Genomic DNA, 15,821 nt, shown 5'->3' with positions numbered 1-15,821 from the left:
TATCAATATAATAATAAAATAATGTAATTTGTATAAAAATAAATTATAACAATCACCATATCTAATTATCTAATTTAAATATAGAAGCGCCAGTGATCAACGTGTTTTTATTGGTGGAACCATGCATCAGAGAGAAATTATGCAATGGCATGTGGCCAACAATCTTTATCTTCCAGAGCCAACAATAAATAACTTTCAGTTAATCAAACGGATTACCTGATTGACAAGCACGACATGCACAAACTGGACATGAAAGCACCAGATGCATATCCAGTGTCCATTACATGCAATTCTCCCACTAAAATACCGCTATGCATGTCGATACCACATTTAGAATATTTTTAAAATATACATGCATCACTGGATATAACTAGATGTCTGCATGATGAATCTATAAAATCTTGAAGCCTAGATAAAGATACCACAAAGATAAACTTCGCCCAGGTTGGGAGTAGAGAGCGGAATCAGGAAATGTTCAGCATATTCTGAGTGATTCAGATGCTGGTGAATGTTAGGGTATTAATGTTGGGCATATTTTGAGACACATTAACACGCTAACATTTACTAGCATCTGACTCAACGTGGATTTCATCTGTTTATTGACTCACTGCTCTCGGCCCTCAGTACGCCCCTACACCTGCGGTAGTCTTCCAACCGCTTGTAGTGAGGTGCGGCACCACCGAACGCTTTCTTTTCAACAATACTAACATTCGTGGACTACGCCTACTCCAACATTAACATACTTAGTTTTTGTTTCGCAACCAAGTAAAAGCATTATCCTTTATACTTTAATGAAGCCCATACTCATTCATTATCCATATGCAATTAACCAAGAACATCAACAATTGCAAACAAGTATAAAGGGAGGGGCAACTCCCGAACAGTGTGCCCAACAATTTTATTAAGAATATCAGATTTTTATAACAAGTGTGTCTTGGCTGAACCAAGTCTCACACTTAACCAATTTTTACAAAAGACAGGCCACCTGCCTTTTACAACATCAATGCCAACCTTACACGGTAGGAGGGTGCTCACCCGAGACACCTAGAACTCCCCCTTAGATTCTGCACGATTCCGCACTTATACCGCACCCTGAACGACCTACGACTGACCTCCGGTAAACTGGCGCACCTTCACCGTGGAGCGCATGAGCTATGCGCACTCCAACCTTTACTGCGCACTTACTTTACCCCTGTACTCTGCGTAGATAGAGATGCGAAGTTCGATGATTGAAATGAGTCCTTGTGCTCCAAATATATACACAAGTCAATGCGTTAACAAGGGGTGCGTACAGCCTTAAGGCCGACCCCCAAGTAATAGTAACATGCCCATTGGACAACACTTGCAAGTCGGCTTGCAAGTCATTACACCAACGCATATATATATCGTATCCTCTCCAAGTGTTTCGCATATGTTCCAACCTTCGTCGCATTTTTCGTCGCATTAGTCTGCCCGCTCGTCGCACTTCCGCACGCCCGTCGCACTTTCGCACGCCCGTCGCACCCACGTGCCCGTCGCACCTGGCACACAACCGACCCATGTTTGCGAAGGCCTTACATCCTCCTCCACCTGAAATCGTTGTCGTCCTCGACAACATACCACCCCGGTAGCTCTCCACCAAGATCATCATCATCCAGGATGTTGACCCTTCTACACAAGGCAAACATCCTTGCAACATATGTAGAGACTTTTTCTCCACTATGTCTCGGCCTAGTGACCACTGCCACCAAGCTCACCATACCAAAGTATGTATCTTCATAATCCATGCTCAGGTCCATGGAAACTCCATCCATCTCATCTGCAACATGTTGTCCATATGTGTGTCTCCTCCGTGTGAAGAGACCATCTCCTCAAACTAACTCTCGATGTGCCCCATTCAGGTCCATGAAGCCTCTTCATCATCTGCAATGTGCCATCCCTCAAGTCTCCATAGAAACAAGTATGCACTTGTCTCACCTATCCATGTGCTGTCCATGATCCTCGATCAGATCAGCTCTCATGTATAGAAAGTATTTGAGTCTCGGCTCAACCCATGCTCAAGTGTATCACCAAAGCATCATCATCATCATCGTTGTAACCCCATCACTCCAAAGTGCCTCATACCTACCCTCTACATCAAGTCACTCTTCCAAGCCATGCCCATACATGTACTTTGAAAGTATGCACCCCAAACTGCATCAAAGTCTCCTGACCTCAGTTCCTCAATGCATCAGATCTTCTAAGTCCACCGTACATGAAGTCCCTAAAAGTCACAACAATCTCATGTCATCATGAGCTCCATGAGTCATCTCCAACCAACATCTCCATGTAGTAGGAATGCTCCATAACTTGCTCACAACTCCATCCAAGTCCACGATCTTGTTGTACATAAGTGCACAACCTCTCCATCGACTCATAAGTAGTAAGTCTCCATGTCACACTAGAAACTCCATCTGCACAACATCTCTGCCTTGGCACTGCTCATTGGATGTCCATCGGAATATGTGGTCTTTTTAGATCGGAATATATGATCTTTTCCTGCAAAATAGAATATGTTAGGAAAGAACATATTCATAATGATTAAGTCTATTCGAATTATAATTTTAAATATTAATTAATTTTTATATATATATATATATATTTATTTATTTATTTATGATGATTAAGAGTTTATTTATTTATTATTAATATTTTAATTTAAATAAAATTCTATTTTATAAAAAATAATATTATGAATAAAATATATCTATTAAGTATTTTTATTTTCTAGTTTGAACAAAAAAATGTTGAATGTTATGCTTTGTTTTGTAAATATTTATAAATTATTTTTGAGTAATTTTAGAAAATTTTATTTATTATTAATATTTTAATTTAAACTAAATTTTATTTTATAAAAAATTAGTATTATGAATAAAATAAATATTTTTATTCTCTAGTTTAGAGAAGAGAGATATTGTAATGTCATGCTTTAAACATTCTCACTTTCTACTGCAGACAAAAGAAATAGTAATATTATGTCTTGTCTTGTAAATATTTACAAACTGTTTTTGAGCTCTGAATTTTTATAACCCATAATATTTTTGTCTACTAAACCTATTTAAACAAATAAAATTTTAACCATACCATTGCTCCAACTTCAAATGCTCTTCAACCTAACCATTTTGGACATGCTCTTCAACCTAACCATTGTTCCACAGTATCCATGAATAAGTTATGTTCCCATTGAATGCTCTGAGTGGCGATATCCTTCAACACGCGCACAATTTTGAACTCACTTTCAGAATGGAATGGGGCAACCTGTGTTCAAATTTTACCAGTTAATGAAGAAAACTATGGACGGGTCCTCCAAATAGATTTCCTGATATATATGTTTGGCTCTTTGAAGGTTCGTTTTATAGTTCCATTCCTATAGTTGCATTCCTAATCAGCAGAGGGCTTCTTATTTCAATCTTATTTTAACCTTAGGGTGGAGAAAAGACTTGGCCACGATTGATTCTTTATAGAATATTCTTATTCTTAAAGTCTCATCTACGATCGAGAGTTTAGGAGGGCAAAGGGTTACAAATATTTCATAAAAAAACACTGGTCGTTTTCCTTCCCGCCGCAAAAAAGTAATGATTTAGTTCTACCGTCAGGCTTTCGGCGCTTCGGCCACGGCACCAATAACGTGTGGATCGTTGTGCATTTCCTGGGTGCCGCCATTCGTATGCTGTGGGAAGACACATGGCGGAGGACGGGTATTTGGTGCAGGGCCACCTTTTTAATCAGTCGTTCCCTTCGCTCTTTTCCCTTCTCCGTAAAAAACTGAGAGCCTATTTGGGCAAAATCCGCCCGTTCTGGTTGAATTACACCGGTGCCAATGGCAAGAGAGGCATGGACGAACGCATATAAAGCGTTCGTCGCTCTACACACCTGGTTTCCTTGCCTCTATGTTAATCGGAATGACAGAATATCTATAATAAATTAAATTATTATTATTTAATTTTAAAGTTATGATAAAGATGTATGAGTTTTTTTTATTGTTGGTAAAATAAGAGATTTGTGCCAATAAAAATATATATTTTATTCTCTAAAATTTGAATTTATAAGTTTTTGAGAAATGTTTATTAAATTTATTTTGAAAAAATATAAATAAAATTTTATTAAATAATAATGATAATATAAAAAAGTTTTTATTAAATCATAATAATGGTTATAATGGTTATAGTGTGATTAATATTGATTAATAATATTTTAGGATGATAATTAATTATATATATATATTTATTTATCTATATATATATTTTTGAAAAGATTGTCTTGATATGGAAGATTGGACCATGGTTACATTTTGACAAAGATTATATTATGGTCTAATTTCTTATTGTGACAACTATGGTTTAAAGTCGTATTGTGAAAAAGATTGTCTCATTATGAAAATCAACCATGGTCCAACGTCACAATACGACAAAGATGTATGGATATTAAAATCAATAATAGTCATCCATGGTCAACCATCATTCAACATAGCATTATGACAAAGATTGTCTCAATGTGAAAATCAACCATGTTTATTTTAAGGTTTGTATACCTTGGGTTTATAATATTAATCCCTTGGCTTTTATATTATTCCCTTGGTTTTATAATACCTTTGGTTTTTATTAGTAATCCCTTAGGTTTATTATACATTTAGGTTTATAGTATAAATCCCTTGTGTTTATTAATCTAAGGGTTCATACTCCTAGGGTGTAATATTATTCATAGTGTTTATAATATTAATCCTATGGTTTAATATAAATTCCTTGAGTCTATAATCATGGTCAACCATTGTCCAACGTCACATTGTTAGAAGTATTATGACAAAGATTGCCACAATATGAAAATCAACCATGGTCAGCCATTGTCCAACATCACATTGTGAGAAGTATTGTCTCAATATGAAAATCAATCATGGTCAACCATAGTCCAACGTCACATTGTGGCAACGATTGTGTCAATATGAAAATCAACCATGGTCAACCATGTTTATTTTATGGTTTGTAATATTTATCTTAGGGTTTATATACCTTCATTTATAATATTTATCCCTTGGGTTTAATATTATTCTCTTGGGTTTATAATCCCTTGGGTTTTTAGTATTAATCCCTTGGGCTTATTATTCTCTTGTGTTTATAATATCTATCTTAGGGTTTATATATTTTGAGTTTATAATATTAATTCCTTGGGTTTATAATATCTATCTTAGGGTTTATATATCTTGGGTTTATAATATTAATCAATTGGGTTCAATATTATTCCCTTGGGTTCCTAATACCTTGGGGTTTTAGAATTAATCCCTTAGGCTTATAATCATGGTAAACCATGTGCAACCATGGTGCAATGTCACATTCTGACAAAGATTGTCTCAATATGAAAATCGACCATGGTCAAATGTCGCATTGTGACAAATATTGTCTCAATACAAAAATCAACTATGGTAAAACATGGTCAACTGTGTTTTTTTTACGGTTTATAATATTTATCTTAGGGTTTATAATATTAATTCCTTGGGTTTAATACTACTCCCTTGGGCTTTTGATATTAATCCCTTAGATTTTTATTATTAATCCCTTGGGTTTATAGTATTAATCTGCTGGGTTTATTAATGTAAGGGTTCATTTTCCTAGGGTGTAATATTATTCATAGGGTTTATAATATAAATCCTTGGGTTTAATATAAATCCTTTGGGTTTATAATCATGGTCAACTATGGTCAACTATGGTTCAACGTGACATTGTGACAAATATTTTCCTAATATGAAACTCAACCATGGTGTAATATCACAATGTGACAAATATTGTCTCTATGCGAAAATCATTCATGCTCAACCATGACGAACCATGCTCCAACGTCACTTTGTGACAAATATTGTCTCAATATAAAAATAAACCATCGTCAACCATGTTTATTTTAGGGTTTATAATATTTATCTTAGGGTTTATATACCTTGTCTTTCTAATATTAATCCCTTGGGTTTAATATTATTCCCTTTAGTTTGTAATACCTTGGGGTTTTAGAATTAATTCCTTGGGCTTATTATTCCTTTGGGTTCATATTCCGAGGGTATAATATTATCTTAGGGTTTATAATATTATTCCTAGTGTTTAATATAAATCTACGAGGTTTACAATCATTGTCAACCATGATCAACGATGGTCAATGTCACATTGTGCCAAAGGGTGTCTCCATATGAAAATCAAGTGTGCTCTAATGTCACATTGTAACAAAGATTGTCTCACTATGAAAATCGACGAGGTAAACAAGGGCCAATCATGTTTATTTTAGGGTTTATAATATTTATCTTAGGGTTTATATACCTTGGGTTTATAATAGCACAACCCGATTAAAAATATTAATATGGTTGATATATGGCGATGGCTTCATTTGTATCTACCATTTATATATAATAATAAAAATAATATTAAAAATAAACAATTACCATAAAACTATTATTATTATAATTTAATAATTAATGTATTAATTATTATTATTAATTTTAAATATTTATATTATTTATTATTATTTTATGTTTACACATTGTGAGCAAGATGATCTCTTGGTCCAACATCACATTGTAACAACCATGATCATACATGGTCAACCAAAGTCCAATGTCGCATCGTGACAAAGTTTGTCTCAATATAAAAAAACAACCGTGGATAACCATTGTCCAACGTCACATTGTGACAAAGGTTGTCTCAATATGAAAATCAATTATGGTCAATCATAGTCCAACGCCACATTGTGACAAAGATTGTGTCAATATGAAAATCAACTGTGGTCAACCATGTTTATTTTAGGGTCTATAATATTTAACTTAGGGTTTATATTACTTGGATTTATAATATTTATCCATTGGGATTAATAGTATTCCCCTGGGTTTTTAGTATTAATCCCTTGGGTTTATAATATCAATCCCTTGGGTTAAGCCTCAAGGGATAGTTAATTTGGTCGAATTCCTGTTGCTAAGTACCTCACTTATTGGGAGGTCATGGGGTCAAATACCCTTTTTATTATTAGGGTTAGGCCTTGCTAGTTTGGAGGATGGGTAGTTCCCTTCGGGTTGATCTACCTAGGTTTTCCCGCAGATGTAGTGGTCACTCAGTGTTTGTGAACCAAATTAGAAAAGTATCAATCCTTTGGGTTTATCAATCTAAGGGTTCATATTCCTAGTATTCCTAGGATATAATATTATTCATAAGGTTTATAATATTAATCTTAGGGTTTAATATAAATCCCTTGGGTGTATTGTTTAATTATTAAATATTATTTAATATTAATTGATTTTAAATTACTTAATACTATTTAATTAATTAATAATATATTTTTTTGTTAAGCTTGGCAGGTCCATTCCATTTTCTACTATATAGTAAACATGTTTACACCACATAGATTAACTAGGTGGCCTCAACTTGCCCTGAGGGGAAACCAAGTCTATTGGCCACTATCAGTGTTATAAGCCAACGAGAAACATAATTTTTTCAGTCGTTCTAGCCAGGCTAGATATGTCTCTATCTCATGTTTAGATACTACATAACTGTAAAAACTAACATATCAAACATGAGAATTAAAAGCTAACCGCATTAACCAAAATTATGCTTGGGTGAGTCTAGTCCTTCTGTTCCTCAGAGACAGATGCGACCAGAGCAAGGTCTTCAGCAATAGCCCCTGGCATCCCATACAGCTCCAAAATGCAAGGGATGTGGGGGTCAATCCTGCCCATCCTGACATCTTGTTTGTGCCGCTGGAAAAGAATTTTCTCCATGTCTTTCTTGTAATTCCTCAGTCCATGGACTGTCACCGCCATCCCCATAGAAATTTTTTCCATTGCCTTACCAAGTAGACTCTTGATTAGGTAGTACATGTAGAGGGTTATTTCAAACTGTGCGATTCTCCCTCTAGTATTCCCTGGATCTGGAACAAGTGTTCTCCAGTTGTCCAACTCTTCCTTGCTTTACATCCTCTTCCCAATCTTCCAACAATTTTTGGATGCCCACTTCTGTCCCATCACGGTATGTCATTTTTGCCTCAGCAATGAGGTGCTCTATAGATTTACGACCCCTGCAAGCTTCCAATGTGCTCGGCCCCTTGTCTAGCCGGGGGCCAGGCCTTTCCTACCGCATCTGTGTCCTCTCGCTTCTCAGGCCGTGACCTATTTAATAGAGCCCTCACTACTACACCAAGGGCACTTTTGAGACATTTTTTTGAGACAAAACAAATCTTTTGTCTCAAAAAAAGTCTTTTGTCTCAAGCTTTTCCGTTGCTTGTTCGAACCGTGCAATGCACAGAAATCCCAACCTCCCTTACCATTAAAAAATGCACGGTGGTTTCCTCCAGTGTCCTTCCCTCAGCCGGAACCCACTGTCTCCAAAAACTGTGCAGTTTTGTCCCTTGACTACCCAGTCTGCCTTGCATCCTGATATTGCATAGATGTGTCCTCCCAGGGCCTCGTCCCAAGTAGTGCCTTACATCCTAAAACTGTGTAAATGTGTCCTCCCAAGGCCTCATCCCACAACAGTCACTGCCCATTGGAACTACACAATTATGTCTCTCACGGGCCACGAAGAAATATGACATGATAGATGACTCTCAAGGAACTGAGGAGAAAAATAAGCAGACCAAGAAACCCAAGGTATGATAGAATATTAGGACCGCATGAAGACTCCATCTGATGCATAACCCTTTGGAGGCTAGGTATGGAAAACAAAGCACGTCTTTTTAAATACACTTCTTAATGTAGCTTAAAAGTTTGCTTATCATTGTCGTATCATTCCGTCTTCAATGACATTCATGGTTGCAAGAACTGAAAGTCATTCCATGTGTTTAATCTATGTGTCTTGCTCCCTTTCACTTGTTTATTACATAGCTTAGAAGATGAAGAGTATTACCACTTCTTTATTTAAGCTACTGAGGTTGTGACCAACATGATCTTATGACTAACCAGGCACAATGCAAGGCATCCTAAGTGGGATGAAAGATGTTTGATGATATGTATGTAGTCAGTACACTCCTTTCCATTACTCCTTTGCATTAATCCTTGCTTTGTATCTTGCATTTACCCTCACCGCTTGTCTGATTTGGCTACCTGCTGCCAATAGTCTCTTGGCTCTTTCCTGACAAAGGCAGGTGAAGGAATTTCCTTCAACCTGATTTCTTTGAGGCTCTTCATAGAAATTATAGAGCTAAGAGAAGGAGATGTGGAATCTCACTATCAAACTCTTGAAAATACTTTGCATGTTCGAATATATCCAAACAATTAAGCTACCACTCAACAATATTGTCAATCTTGGAAGACTCAAGAAATATCACATCTCTAGATATTATAAACTTCTTATTCACTTCATCATAGAGATGGTATGCTTTGGAGGTATGAGTACCCAAAGAAGATACATTTGTGACTCCTTGCACTGAGTTTTTTAATCTATTCCTTAGGTATGAAGGCATAATATGAGGAACCAAAATCCCTGAGATGCCTCACCGAAGGAATGTGGCCATACAACATTTCATAAGGAGTCTTGTTTCTAATAGCAAGAGTTGGACACCTATTATTTATATACACAACACATAGAACCACATCAGCCCAAAACCTTATGAACTTAACATGTGAACTATGCCAAGTTCATAGTGAAAGTAATACATTCCAATGAACTATGTTTTGAAAAATGCAGCAAGAAATTGTCAATTTGATTTTTCCTTGATTATATTGAAAAAATTCAAATTTCCACATCAACAGACAACTTGAATGATGTTAACTTGTGTGACATGGCTTGTGTCACCTAGTTTACTCAATAAATTCGAGTTGGAGGAGTTAGAGTTCACTTCTGCATATTCGATTGCTAACTTGTGGCAATAAAGGTCAATTATCTCAGGTTGTTGTCAGTTAAACTAGTTCTAACTTTTGGAGGAACTAGTGGAAGGTCATTTAAGCAGTGGGACTTCAGTCAAACTCGGCGATCATCTAGTTAACTGTTCAATCAACCCAAAATAGTTGGGGCATGAAGTGAAGTCAAGTCCCCTAAAATTGGTGGAGATTCGAAGGTAGTTTAATTTCTTGTAGCTCACACAGTTGCAAGAACTTGCTATAAGCATAGTGGAGGAGGTAGCTTGATTAGGAGATTCTTGTGAAATTAGAGAGCGAATGATTGTTGGTAGCATTAATAGCCTACCAGCAAGTTGTTTTGCACCACACTTCAATGTTTTGGGCATGGTTTTTGAGGGTTGATATTTTTTTTATTATGATTTTTGGTCATGCACGTCCTCACTAAGTATCTTGGGAGGTCTGTAATAGTTCCTTGCATGCACATCCTCACTAAATATCTCTTGGGATGTCTGTACTAGGTCCTTGTAAATTTCTGTTTGCCAAGGCTTAACTATTTATGATCTTAGGTGCTCACAACAATTCGACAGTTTATGGCACTTTCCAATTCACCATTCCTGAAAGGATCCAACAAAACGATTTCAAAGGAAGATGAGAAGGGAAAACTCTTATTGGAACTAGCCTAGAACTAGTGGAATTGGTTGGTACCAATGGTTTTAGGGTTGTACTAGTCTAGTTTGGCGGTTTAGATTGGCTAAGGTTGGTCTTGTATTGAACTGACCTTAAAACACAAAATTCACTAGTTCTCTAAAAAACTGACCAATTCTAAAGAATGTAGTGCAACATAGCTATTGACCACCAAATAATAATTTTTTAATAAAAAATACTGAAAAAGGAAAAAAAAAAATTAACTCGAGGGCCCTACAAAACCTAACCCTAGTAATTAATGGTAATATTTAATTTTTAAAGTTAAAGTAAAAGTTGACATTCTCCTTATATTTCCTTTTTGAAAAGGAAAGATAAGGATAATGTCAGCTTTTACTTAAATTTTTAATATTAACATTAATTGTTTCGAGTTGTTTCAGTGTGGTTCCAACTTCATTCAATTTTGAGAATGTCAAATTTTAGATCCCATTCAAAACTTAGTGGTTATTGATTGAACCGCTTCTTTATAATGTGTCCTAGACTTTGACTTCCAATTTTTTAGGTGCAGTTATTGCATAATCATATTCCTCATGAGACTTTGCAGCAGAAGTTGATCTTTAATCCATTGCAAGCACTTGACCTAGCTTAGGGAACCATCAGCTACCCCTCCCAAGTTTCACCTCAACATTGAAATTTTCTTTTTCAGTAGACATTCATTTTATCCATTAGATCATTTCTTCCACTGTGACAGTCCAACAACACCCCTGCCAGAATATGCTTGACAATCCATCTCATCTTTATTGCTATGTTATAAACACTCTTAAATTTTGTGTCTCCAATATAAAAGAGGAAGAACCAGAAAGGGCCTTCTTGGCCCTCTTCACAACCCACAATATGTTTAGCTTCTCTCTTATGCTTACACTCTAGTCTTCTCTCAACTTCGGAATGGTGAATCTTAAACACAGTCTCATAATGTCCATTCAGGGAAGCATAATTCACCCTTTGTTTGAATCAAATTACCCCCCTAGCATTCCCTTTACCTTTACAAGCAGTCATATATTTTCCTTCTAGATGACTGTTAAGCTTCCCATCTCTATTTCGCCTCCCTCTCCTACCCTTAAGAACCCGATAAGCTGAATTTAACGAATCTCAATGTATCTGAGATAAACAATCCATCCAACTTAGGAAAGGGCCTTCCGGAAGCAATCAAGATCAAAGTGGACCAATGGACCCATATTCAGCAGCTGGACTACGAACAAATCCCGTTCAAATGTAAGGTATGCCATGAATATGGTCATTTTGCTAATAGGTGTAGTAAACTAAAAGAAAATTAAATGAATGAAAATGTTGAAGCCAGTGAAGACACATGGGAACAAGTCAAAAAAAAGAAAGCAAACCCCAAACAGCCTGGCCCAAAACCAAAGCCTCCCCCAGAAATCCAAGCTACATCCTTCTCCTCCCCTACCATCTTGACTCAGCCATTACCCTCTACGTCAAACCCCTTCGAATCTGTGGAGGAAGAAGACCCCTCATCTCCCCACTCTGCTCCTGATCCCTAGGAGTCCCCTCTCCCTGAAAGCCAATGCCAAGACACTATCGAATCCTCATTGCCTCTTACTATTTCCTCTCAGCCTCTTCTTGATCCTCCCCTCAACAAAATCACCAGAAGCTCATCTAAAGATCATGGGGGTTCTAGTGAACCCTCCAAGAAACCTGGACCAGGCAAGAAATTTGCTAAGCAGCACAGGGATGAGAACGCACAAAAGGACATAGCAATGGGAATGCAGACATCCATAGAAACTTATATCCTGGGGCAGCATGACAAAAAAGCAATCAGCAAGGACCAAGGGGGGCAAGCACCTCCCCGCATACCGCATATCCAATGACGAAAATATTATCTTGGAACATCAGGGGACTTGGGCACCCCTCTAAGGTAGCAGCCCTAAGGGATCTTATGATTTCTGAGACACCAGGAATTATTATGTTACAAGAAACAAAACAAAACCACAAGGAAATGAATAAAGTCATTGAGCAGCAGAAATAGTATAGAGGAAGCATTAGTGAGGCAAGAGGAGCCTCAGGAGGAATAGCAACAATTTGGAATCAAGGTATATGGAACTGTATTTCGGAAACAATAAATCAACACTGGATCAAAACAACTCTGGAAAATAAAGCAGATCAGCAAGCCATTATCATCTGCAACATCTATGTGCCGAATCACTGCAGAGATAAGGATAGTTGTTGGCATGATCTAAAAGATAGTCTAGACGAAGAAGAGAACACTAACATTATTCTAGGAGGTGACTTTAATTTAATCCTCCATGCCAATGAGAAAAGGGGAGGCAGTTTTATGCCTAATCCATATAGAATATAGTTGGAAAATATCATGCAGAAGCATGATCTTATGGATGTCCCTCCAAAAAATCGTAGATACACCTGGAACAACCACAGGATGGGTACTGGTAACATCATGGAGCGGTTGGACAGAATTCTCATCAATATTACACTTCTCTCTACTTTCTCCATAAGATATGCTAACATTCTAACGTGCTCTACCTCCGACCACTTCGCAATAACTCTAATGCTGGAAAATCATAGGCCACTTGGGCTCATTCCATTCAGATACAGTTCTCTCTGGAATGATATACCAGCAGTTGCAGGAATTGTTTCCAGCTCTTAGATCCAACATGTGGAAGGCTCTCTCGGTTTCATTTGGGAAACAAAAATATGGAAAACAAAGCAAGCCATCAAAGAATGGGCTAAAACAAAGTATCAACAACCAGAGAAGGTAAAAAAAGAAATTAAGAACAATCTGGAGAGTATCCAAAGACCAACAGAGGATAATGGCCTTTCCCAAGAGAACAAACAACAGGAAAATGAACTCTACTTACAACTATACCGAGTTAACAGAGAAGAGGAAACAAAATGGAGGCTCAAGTGGAGACAATTATGGTTACAAGGGGGTGACAAGAACTCAGTTTTTTTTCACAAGCAAACAACAACCAGAAAGATAAGGAATAATGTTAGCTCCATCCTAGATGCAGAAGGTGATAGACAAAGGACTCAGGAAGCCATTCGAAGAGCTATTACAGATCACTATCGAGACTTGCTATAGATATGCTTAGGATTTCTTTCATTTTTCTTGCATTTAGATTTAATTCTACATTGCTAGAAGTCCTCTTATCAAAGGGGAAAAATTTAGTTGTGGCTTGGCTAAGCCCCAAATTAGCTTAAGGATCACTTTCTTTTGTGATCAGGAAGACCGTTGATCTGAAGTCTCTTCTCTATTGGTAAGTAAAAGGCATACTTTAAGCCATTAGCGATAGAAAGAAGGTAACTGGACCTAGTTTAACCAGTTAGAACCACCATTTCAACGGAAAATGAGCTGCTTTAAGTTCCCGCCTAGGTGGTCTCCCTTATAATGTTGAGATAGAGAATTTCTAGCCTTCAACAGGTACACAGACACAACTCACAACTATCATGTGTACTCTCCTTGGGTTGGAAGTATGGAAAGGAGATGGGGAACTGTTTGTCTCTTAAGCCAAGTTGCTTTTCCTTAGATAAATCTCTGTGTATGTGTGTTGAATCTTGATGCGTGTTGATGATATGAGTTCTCGATCGTGAATTTACTTCTGTAGATCAGTAGAGTAGCTTCCATTCTTGTGATTTAGAAAATTTCATGAGCAGTTAGAATTTGCACATTAATTTCTACAATCCCCACTTTTAAAAGTAGGTACAATAAAGCTTTGAGCCTAGGGTTTAGGGAAGTCTTGCTTGATTTTTAAATAAAAAAGGACATGCAAAGCAATTTTTAAGATTTTTGTTTGGTAGCTTTTGATGTTCTTAAATTTTCCCTTTACAAGTTTTTTAACCTCAAACTGTATGTTTTCTAAAGAAAAAAAACTTATTTCTTTATAGAAAAGGTTTGAATATTCCTCAGATTAAGGGAAGTGAGAATTGACTTCTTTAGCAATGGGGGCCAAAAGAGATTTAAGGTACCAATCCATATAGACACAGTCTTAGAATTCAGGAGCTTTACATATGCTCCTCCTTCTATGTCATTCTTGAACATGATCAAATAGGCCAATGGAAAAAGTTTGACGAAAAGAAGTGAAAATTTTGTTACTAGTGTCATAATAGAAAGGTAACTTGAAATAGGCTATAAAATCTTTGGCAAGAGTCACAAAAGTGGAATGAGTGGATTTGGTTTGATCGACATACCACTTAGCAGTAGCTCCAGTAAGAGTGCAGTAGAAAAGGTGAAGACAAATGGAGTCTTATATGATAGAATTGGATGAACACCACATATGGAATGAGTGAACATGATTTGTGGGATCTTCTCTAGGATTACCTTCAAAATTGGGGATGTCGGAAGGAATCTTGGTAGGCATAATTGGCCAAGTTGGGTCATGAAGAATCGGGTCGTTGATGAGTTGGCTGAATTAGGGAGACTCAAACTAGCCATAAAAGGAGGCAATGGAGTAGGAGTGCCCATATTAGTGAAGGTTATGCTCATGGGGTTACCCTAGTTAGTACTTGGGTTACCACCTTGGTTTCCCACACCCACATTGGTGCTTGACATGGTGATGGTATAACATTGAGAAGATGAGGAATGAAAGGAAGAATTGGAAGAATCAGTAGAACTAGAGTCAAAATGAGGACTCAATGGAGGACTCAGAAGATGTACTTTAACTTGACGAGGAGGAGTAATATGTCCTAATAGAAACTGAGGGTGAAGGCCTCAAATTCTCTGTGACAAATGCCTAGGGGGCACAATGATGTCAATACAATGACGACCTTAAGGACTAAAGAGTGATGATAGGAGGAAAAGAGCAAAAAATAGCAAGCAAACACCTAGTGCAGTGGTGCCAAGTGTAAACCAGCTATATTAATGATGCTACTCCCGAAACAGTCATTACCCGCTGAAACTACACAATTATGTCTCTCAGGGGCCATGAAGAATGATGACATGATAGATGACTCTCAAGGAGTTAAGGAGAAAAATAAGAAGACCAAGAAACCAAAGGTATGAGAGAATATCAGTACCGCATGAAGAATCCATCTGATGCATAACCCTTTGGAGGCTAGGTATGGAAAACAAAGCACATCTTTTGAAATACACCTCTTAGTGTAGCTTAAAATGTTTCTTATCATTGTCGAATCATTCTATCTTCAATGACATGCATGGTTGAAAGAACTGAAAGTCATTCCATGTGTTTCCTCTTAATGTCTTGCTCCCTTTCACTTTTTTATTACATAACTTAGAAGATGAAGAGTATTACCATTTGTTTATTTAAGCTACGGAGGTTGTGACCAACATGATCTTATGAATAACCAGGCATGATGCAAGGAATCCTAAGTG

The sequence above is a fragment of the Pinus tabuliformis genome, chromosome 2_2 (genome assembly GCF_031772625.1).
Source record: "Pinus tabuliformis cultivar Carrire ecotype Pingquan chromosome 2_2, CPIR1, whole genome shotgun sequence".
NCBI classification, from domain to species: Eukaryota; Viridiplantae; Streptophyta; class Pinopsida; order Pinales; family Pinaceae; genus Pinus; species Pinus tabuliformis.
This window is presented reverse-complemented; position numbering follows the sequence as displayed.